The sequence below is a fragment of the Schistocerca nitens genome, chromosome 12 (assembly GCF_023898315.1).
Source record: "Schistocerca nitens isolate TAMUIC-IGC-003100 chromosome 12, iqSchNite1.1, whole genome shotgun sequence".
Classification (NCBI taxonomy): Eukaryota; Metazoa; Arthropoda; class Insecta; order Orthoptera; family Acrididae; genus Schistocerca; species Schistocerca nitens.
In genome coordinates, this window is record NC_064625.1 from 189,170,045 (window position 1) to 189,178,424 (window position 8,380).

Genomic DNA, 8,380 nt, shown 5'->3' on the forward strand with positions numbered 1-8,380 from the left:
GATTCTTGAATTTCGACGGCTACTTACCAATGTCCAATGCGGTTTTTGTGGCCGCCGCTCCGCTGTTGACCACTTTGTGACCTTGTCGACATTCATCATGAACAACTTTTTGCAAAGGCGCCACACGGTAGCCGTGTTCTTCGATTTGGAGAAGGCTTATGATACCTGTTGGAGGGGAGGTATCCTCCGCACTATGCACAGGTGGGGCCTACGCGGTCGCCTGCCCCTTTTTATTGATTCCTTTTTAACGGATCGAAAGTTTAGGGTACGTGTGGGTTCCGTATTGTCCGACGTCTTCCTCCAGGAGAACGGAGTGCCTCAGGGCTCCGTCTTGAGCGTAGCCCTTTTTGCCATCGCGATCAATCCAATTATGGATTGCATTCCACCTAATGTCTCAGGCTCTCTCTTTGTCGATGACTTCGCGATCTACTGCAGTGCCCAGAGAACATGCCTCCTGGAGCGCTGCCTTCAGCGTTGTCTAGACAGCCTATACTCGTGGAGCGTGGCAAATGGCTTCCGGTTCTCTGAAGAGAAGACTGTTTGTATCAACTTTTGGCGATATAAAGCGTTCCTTCCGCCATCCTTACATCTCTGTCCCATTGTTCTCCCATTCGTGGAAACAACTAAGTTTCTAGGGCTCACGTTGGACAGGAAACTGTGTTGGTCTCCGCATGTCTCTTATTTGGAAGCCCGTTGTACACGTTCCCTTAATGTCCTCAGAGTTCTTTGTGGTTCATCTTGGGGAGCAGATCGCACTGTCCTGCTTCGCTTGTATCGGTCCATAGTCCGATTGAAGCTGGATTATGGGAGCTTCGTCTACTCGTCTGCTCGGCCATCCCTTTTATGCCGTCTCTACTCCATCCACCATCGGGGGTTACGTCTTGCGACTAGAGATGGGGGATCCGCTCTTGAACTAATTCATAGAGTTCAATCTTTCAAAGGAGTGAACAATCAGTGATTCAGAAAAAAAGAACGGTAGCTCCAAACGTTTCCCAGGCAGAGAGAGAGAGAGAGAGAGAGAGAGAGAGAGAGAGACGGAGCATATCAGCAGCGCCTCTGCTGGTCAGAGCACAGTGCACGCCACACAACACAGCCAGCGCCGGCCTCTGCCCTGCTTCTACCTTGGCTGCCTGCATTGTGCAGTGCCCCATTGGATTTTGTGTTTCACATATGCCGGGCCGTCTCTGTGCGTCGTCTGCCGTGTGCACTGTGCAGTGTCTGGCGCAGCTTAACTTCGCATCGCACTCTGTCGACGATCGTTTCAGTCGCACGTCCTGCCCTCTGGGCAGTTGATGCCAGCAACAGGACAGAGAGCCACCTAGCGGATAACATAGGAACTACTTGCAAAAACCTGCTCGCAAGGGAGCGGACGATTTGTCTCGGAGCGGGTGAGCTCCCCCCACCCTCGGAACTCGCCCGCTCAACGCTCACCCCACCGTCTCGACTCTAGCCAGAGCGTCGAGCAAAGCGACTCTGGTGTCACTCTGGTCTCTGCGGTCTCAGCTCACGCAGTAATACAGCTCGCGGCTCGACCTGCTCGACTCAGCGCCTCTGCATCGGAGTTTGTCCCCACTGGATATTGTTCTTCATAGTAATACCGCTATGTATATTACATTATTATGTTATGTATACATCAATTGTTTTTATTTTATTTTTATTTGTTTAAACTGATTAGATTAGGTTCCTGATGACTACTCTTACTATAGGATTTTTATTATGGACACTCGAATTTACGCTTTAATTACGAGCGAACCGATAAACGTATCGCAAAATGTGATACACCAATATTTTCCTTGTTTTATTCTGCGTAAGGCTATATGCAGCACTTTCGTTTTACAGTCAAATTTATATTTTTTTTTTCTTATTCTGGTACGGATTTTGCGATTTTAGGCGTCTTCGAAAGGAAAAATACATGGCTTGCGATATATTTGTATGAGGTTAATGAAATTTTAATACATTATAGCCAAATATATTGTTAATGTAAATCTCAAGTTACAACATTTTCCGATCACCCAAAAAACCACGCTAGTGCAAAATAAATCAATAATCAAAAACTTTGTCATATCGTGGAAATTTCAATAAACAATACAAAATTCTTACTCATTATCTATGTTACTTCAAAATAGGATCAAATAAGATCAAAATACAGGTATAGTACTGGAATAAACCAAGTTTAAAGGGCAATGTGCCTTTCATTTATTTTCTTTTGTAAATGAGTGGTGAGTCATGAAAAACAGCTAATTCATTTCAGGGAGTGAACAGTTCTGATCCAATCTCTGAAAAGAACAGTTTTGCCCATCTCTACTTGCGACCGGAGCCTTCTACATTAGTCCTGTCGAGAGTCTTTATGCTGAAGCTGCCGAATTACCATTGACCTACCGGCGTGACGTACTGCTGTGTCGGTATGCCTGCCGGCTGTTGTCTATGCCCGACCACCCCTCTTACGAGTCCTTCTTCGCCGATTCTCTCGACCGTCAGTACGGGTTGTATGTGTCTGCCCTGCTGCCCCCCCGGAGTCCGCTTCCGTCGCCTGCTTCGACAATTGGATTTTGCCCTCCCTACCACCTTCAGAGAGGGTGAGAGCCCGACACCACCTTGGCTCCAGGCTCCGGTTCATATTTATCTCGACCTCAGCTCACTCCCGAAGGAGGGTACTCCGGCTGCAGTGTATTGCTCACGGTTTGTCGAACTTCGTGCTCGACTTGCCGGTCACACCTTTATTTATACCGATGGCTCCAAAACTGTCGATGGTGTCGGCTGTGCCTTTGTCGTCGGGGCCGCCACCTTTAAATACCGGCTCCTCGACCAGTGTTCCAGCTTTACGGCCGAGCTTTTTGCTCTCCATCAGGCCGTTCAGTATGCCCGCCGCCACCGCCATTCATCGTATGTACTCTGCTCTGACTCACTGAGTGCTCTTCAGAGCCTTGGAGCTCCCTATCCGGTCCATCCCTTGGCTCAACGGATACAGCAGTCCCTCCATTCTTTCGCTGATAATGGTTCTCCTGTCAGCTTTCTGTGGGTTCCCGGACATGTAGGAGTGCCTGGGAATGAGGCTGCGGATGCTGCAGCCAAGGCTGCAGTCCTCCTGCCTCGGCCAGCCTCCCATTGTGTCCCGTCATCTGACGTTCGTGGGGATGTTTGTAAGAGGCTTGTGTCGTTGTGGTGGGATGCTTGGTCATCCCTCCAAGGAAACAAGCTCCGGGCAGTAAAACCGCTCCCAACTGCTTGGACAACCTCCTCCCGACCATCTCGGCGAGAGGAGGTCCTTCTGACCAGGTTGCGGATTGGGCATTGCCGGTTTAGCCACCGCTTCCTGCTCTCCGGTGACCCAGCCCCGCAGTGCCCTTGTGGTCAGGCATTAACAGTGCGCCATGTTTTATTGTCGTGTCCCTGCTTTAGTCAATCTCGTGTTGTCCTGTCCCTGCCATCTACTTTACCGGATATTTTAGCTGATGACGCTCGAGCAGCCGCTCGTGTTCTGCGTTTTATAACTTTGACTGGCTTGTCCAAAGACATCTAACCTTTTTACTTATTTTATCTACATCTTTGTTAGGTCTTTCTGGTGTTCCCCCCTCCCATTGAGTTTTACTAGATTCCCTGTGCTCTAACAACAGTGACTGTGCGCTAATGACCTCAGTAGTTGAGCGCCCTTAACCCCCCCCCCCCCCCCCAAAAAAAAAAAAAAAAAAAAAAAAAAAAGGTCAGCTTTCCAGACCTGGAGCCGCCAATTTTCACTCAAGTAACCCCTCAGTTGGCATCACAAGGCTGAATCCAGTAAAAATTCCTGCCAGTAACAGGAATTACACCGCTGATCATTCAGCTGTGGAGGGGAACATTACAATTGGTGAAATGTGCAAATAACTAGCACACAGATGCAGTAGCAGTCATTTTATCCATCTGTGGAGCACTTTTACAGTGATATTGGAGATATGGTGGTCTCACAGTTTGTATTCTCGCTTTCTAAGGGACTCGAAGATACCCTGCTGATCTCACAAGTTACCTCCAAATGCTTGTATCTTGTGCTTCTTTTACCAATTATTTATGTCCATCTTGTTGCGTACTGTTTTAATTTCATTAGGGTCTCGCACATAATCTTCTACCAAAAGATTTCTCCTTGAATATTCTTGAAACCACTGTCAGTTTCATCAAATGGCTTGCCCATTCAGGTCATGTGGAATTTATAATTCCAATTGTTGTTGCCTGACATGAAAGCACATGTATTCTCTTCCACCAATATAATTCATTATCATAGAATAAACCAAAGATTATCCTATAAACTCTATTTTCAAAAACTTGTAACAGGTGTTCCATTTTGGTTAAACTCTGTGTTTCTGCTCCACAGGTTAGAACTGGTCTAATAGTTGAGATATGTAGTTTCATTTTAGCTGTTTTCTTGTGGGTAGTTCATACCCTTGAAGTTTTTGTATGGAATAATAGGCTCTATTAGCATTTTGCATTCTTATTTTCACTTCTACTTGTCTCTGATTGTGATTGTTGGTCACTGTGCCCAGAAATTTGAATTGTTCAGTGTGTTTGAATGTATGTCTGCCAAGTATCCGATGCAGCTGGTTGCACGGTTCATTTCTACATCTTTGAACTACCGTGTATTTATTTTCCGATTGTTTACTTTTAGGCAAAGTTTGGATGCTTCTTCCACAAATAACTGTCAAACCCGTACTTAATTTTTTCTGATGTGTACTATATTGTCTGCATATCAGAATATCTAAATTTGCTTCTTTGGAGGATCTCAGCACGTACTAGTTTAAGTTTCCTCACAACTCTCTGCAAGCCTGCATTAAAGAGAAGAGGTGACAGAGCATTTATTTAAGTATTTGTTATTATTATTATTATTATATGTTTTTATTATTTATTCATCCTTAGACCATTCATTACTACAGTACAGATATAATATATACATACATAAAAAATAAACGAAGTAAGATAGACATGAAGCCCAACCCACTGCAATAGTACAAATTAATATGCTAACTAGATCTGCAGGTGATCAAGTGATTGAAGAAATGTATGATGAGATAAAAGAAATGATTCAGAAATTTAAAGGAGATGAGAATTTGTGATGGGTGACTAGAATTCGATAGTTGGAAAAGGAAGGGAAGGAAAAATTGTCGGTGAATATGGACTGGGGAAAAGGAATGAAAGAGGAAACCACCCAGTAGAATTTTGCACAGAGCATAATTTAATCACTGCTAACACTTGGTTTAAGAATCATTAAAGAAGGCAGTATATTTGGAAGAGACCTGGAGACACCAGAAGGTTTCACATTGATTATACAGTGGTAAGAAAGATTTTGAAAGCAGTTTTTAAATTGTAAGACATTTCCAGTGACAGATGTGGACTCTGACCACAATTTATTGGTAATGAAAACTAAAGGAACTGTGGAGAGATAGGAAACTAAGGAGGTAGGACCTGGGCCGTCCGTTGTAGCCGAGCGGTTCTAGGCACTTCAGTCCGGAACCGCGCGACTGCTGCGGTCGCAGGTTCGAATCCTGCCTCGGGCACGGATGTGTGTGATGTCCTTAGGTTGGTTATGTTTAAGTAGTTCTAAGTTCTAGGGGACTGATGACCTCAGATGTTAAGTCCCATAGTGCTCAGAGCAATTTGAACCAATTTTGATAGGACCTGGATAAGTTGAAAGAGCCAGAGGTGGTTGAGAGTTTCAGATGAAGCATAAGGGGACCATTGACTAGAACAGGCGAAAGGATTACAGTAGAAGATGAATGGGTAGCTTTGAGAGATGAAATAGTTAAGGCAGCTGAGGATTCAAATAGGTAAAAAAAAACCATACCTACTAGAAATACTTGGATAACATAGGAGATATTGAAATTAAATGATGGAAGGAGAAAATATAAAAAGGCAGCAAATGAATCAGCAGAAGGGGTGCACAAATGTATAAAAAATGAGATTGACAGGGTGGTTGGTTGGTTGGTTGATTTGTTGATTTTGGGTAGGGGACCAAACAGCAAGGTTATCAGTCCCATCAGATAATGGAAAGATAGGGAAGAAAGTTGTCCATGCCATTTCAAAGGAATCGTCACAGGATTTGCATGAAGCAATTTAGGGAAATTGTGGAAAATCTAAATCAGGATGGCCGGATGCGGATTTGAATCATCGTCCTCCCGAATGTGAGTCCAGTGGTGTAATAACCACTGTGCCACCTTGCTCAGTAAGACTGACAGGAAGTACAAAATGGCTAAGCAGGAATGGCTTTGGAAGCATATATCAATTGTGGAAAGATAGGTACTGCCTACAGCAAAATTAAAGGGGCGTTTGGAGAAAAGAGCAGCAGCTATATGAACACCGAGAGCTCAGATGGAAAGCGAGTCCTAAGACAAATCTGAAAGGTGGTAGGAGTATATACAGGGTCTATACAAGGGAGGTGAACTTGCAGGCAGTATTATAGAGATGGAAGAGATGTAGATGAAGAGGAGATGGGAGACATGACACCGTGAGAAGAATTTAACAGAGTACTGAAAGACCTAAGTCGAAATAAGGCCTTGGGAGCAGACGACTTTCTTTCAGAACCACTGACAGCCTTGGGAGAGCCAGCCATGACAAAACTCTTCCATCTTGTGTGTAAGATATTTGAGATAGGCAAAATACCCTAAGATTTAAAGAAGAATGTAGTAATTCCCATTTCAAAGAAAGCAGGTGCAAATATTACCAGAGTATCAGTTTAATAAGTCATTGTTGCAAAATACTGACACAAAGTTCTTTACACAAGAATGGAGGAACCGGTAGAAGCTGACCTCGACAAAGATCAGTTTGGATTCTGGAGACGTGAGTATACACGAAACCGTACTGACTCTACAACTTACCTTAGAAGATAGATTAAGGAAAGGTGAGCCTAGGTTTATAGCATAGACTTAGAGAAAGCATCTGATAATGTTGATTGGAATACTCACTTTGGAATTCTGAAGGTATCAGGGATAAAATACAGGGAGCGTATGGCTATTTACAACTTACAAACCCAGATGGTAGTTTCGAGAGCCGAGATGCGTGAAAAGGAAGCAGTGATTAAGAAGCGAATGAGACAGGGTTGTAGCCTATCCCTGATGTTATTCAACCTGCACATTGAGCAAGCAGTAAAGGAAGCCAAAGAAAAATTTGGAGAAGGAATTAAAGTTCAGGGAGAAGAAATAAAAACTAGTGTTTGCTGATGACAATGTAATTCTGTCATAAATAGCAGAGGACTTGGAAGAGGAGTTGAATGGAATGGACAGTGTCTTGAACAGTGTATTTAAGATGAACATCAACAAAAGCAAAACAAGGATAATGACATGTAGCCCAATTAAATCAGGTGATGGTGAGGGAATAGATTAGGAAAAGACACACTTAAGTAGTGGATGAGCTTTGCTATTTGGGCAATAAAATAACTGATGATGGCCGAAGTAGAGAGGATATAAAATGTAGATTGGCAATGGCAAGAAAAGTACTTCCATGGAAGAGAAATTTGTTAACAATTGATATAGATTTAAGTGTTACGAAGTCTTTTCTGAAAGTATTTGTATGAAGTGTAGCCATGTACAGAAATAAGATGTGGACGATAAACAGTTTAGACAAGAAGAGAAAAGAAGCTTTTGAAATGTGGTGCTACAGAAGAATGCTGAAGGTTAGATGGGTAGATCATATAACTAATGATGAGGTACTGAATAGAATTGGGGAGAAAAGAAATTCATGGCGCAACCTGACTACAGGAAGAGATTGGTTGATAGGATACATTCTGAAACAACAAGGGATCACCAATTTCGTATTGGAGGGAATTGTGGGTGGAGGGTAAAAATCGTAGAGGGAGATGAATACAGTAAGGGTAGAGTGGCATGGAGAGCTGCATGAGACCAGTATTTGGACTGGGCACCTCAACAGCAACACAGGATAGATTAAACAAGTACAGAGCAACTTGGTGAAATAATGGAAAACCGTAGGAAGACCCACACTCAGTACATGACCGGAAGGAAAATCATAAATGTGTAGTCTACATTCAAGCTGCAATATGCACAAGAAGTAAATCAACAGTATATTGTGAACATGAAATTTTGGTATGAAATACTTCTGAAAAAATGGAAGCTTATGAACACATTTCGTAACACTGATGAAAAGTACAGTGTGCACAAGAAGCAAAACAATGATATAACTAGAACATGAGGCTTAGATATGAAACACTTCTGAAAGAATAAAAACACATGAACTCATTATATAAGACTACTGAAAAGTGTATTACATGAGCACATGAAAAGCTGCCAGCCCTGTATCCATCACAACTAAGCTAGCACCTGATCCCTTCTCTGAGGAGGTTTATTGCACTGCATCTGAAACAGAGGAAACAGAAAACCAACAGTTGTAACACTCTTTTGCTAAGATT